Here is a 1500-nt window from a genome sequence, read left to right as displayed (position 1 = left end):
TGTTTGTTTTTAGCATACTGAAGAGTGCCGAATAAGTGTGTGGTTTATAAATATTTGCATTCTGTAATTGTTTTTAGGAAGGACTGGCAGGGCTGGATCACCCAGGGGGCCGCTCCCTCCTTCCCTCACCACGAGGAACTACAGAATTGTTAACAGGTTTCATTTCCACCACTCAATGGCTAATCGGCACTCTCTCAGTCTGGTCACACTTCTCCTCCAAAATGGCACTTTCCCAGGGAGCACCATTAGCCTGACTTTCTTTAATGCTGCCGCCACAAGAGCGGGAGGAAAGGAGAGAGGAGGCAGCACATTAACAAGTTAACAAATCTACCCTCACCCTCCACCTTTCTAGTCAAAGGTTATGATTTCTGCTTGTCTTTTTATTTCCCTATTCTCACAAAATTACGAATATGTACAGAGAAAGGCAGCTATGACAGAATGTGTTGGGTGTTGGGCTTGGAGTAATAGAGACCAAGGGTCAAATCCTACCCCTCACACATGCTGGCTGTATGACTATGGACAAATAGCTTAACCTTTACAAGCCTCAAACTAGCAAAGGTTTAACAATTGGATTGGGGGGTGGTGGTGGTGGGGAGGAAGGGTGACAAAACAGGACTCACTTTTAAATGTAATCTGCATTATTCATATTTCTTCCCATTATTTTCCTAAGTCTAGAAAATCACCAAAATATTACATTAAGGCCTGATTTGTAGTGCTTGATAATTTCCAAGATAAAAATGCGGATTTAACATATTAACAATATGGGGTAGGAGCTGGCTGCCTAGGCCTTACCTGCTATGTTCATTGAAAGCTTGTAATGTATAGGTGGAAGACATTTTCACACCTGGAATTCTCTGTACAGATGACATTACAGATTCATATCCTAGAAAATTCATTTTTGTCCATGTAGTGAATAAATACACATATAGTTATAACTTTGTGTCTGGACCCAAGATTTCATTGGTATGAGGAACTTCTTGAGTAGAAACTCCTTTTACCAATTTAGATTGCCCATTCCTCTGTAACTTCTAATCTGAGTGTTACCTAGGTCCCAGAGAGTTTGTGTCTGCCTGTCTTCGGTCTGATGGTTAGTATTTGTCTGAGGTTGTACTTTGAACCCAAGGTTCTGTACTCCATGTCTGGCCCTTCTGTCACACTTAACTTTTCATGGCTGTTGGAAATTTTCTAAAACTATAAAGTTGCTGAAAATGTACCAACCTGCCTTGTTAGAAGAGAATTTCCTCATTTAGGAGTGAATGGGAAAGGTGAAACTTCTCAGTCCATAAGTTTTGTGGGAGCAAGCCAGAATTTCAGTTTCACCCTTCCCCCACTCTTTACTACTGTCACATCAGCATTTGGGCCCCCTTCAACGGTCTTTCGACCTCCACTCTTGTTTTATCAGCACTAAGCCCCTTCAGAGGTTTTCAACCTCCACCCTTGCTTGTGACCTTTTTTCCCTCATTTGCTTTAGCATCTACCAAATAAGGACATGAACAACAT

The sequence above is a fragment of the Petaurus breviceps genome, unplaced genomic scaffold, assembly GCF_028583685.1.
Source record: "Petaurus breviceps papuanus isolate PSGF00001 unplaced genomic scaffold, PetGlider_PUasm1.0 551, whole genome shotgun sequence".
NCBI lineage: Eukaryota > Metazoa > Chordata > Mammalia > Diprotodontia > Petauridae > Petaurus > Petaurus breviceps.
This window is presented reverse-complemented; position numbering follows the sequence as displayed.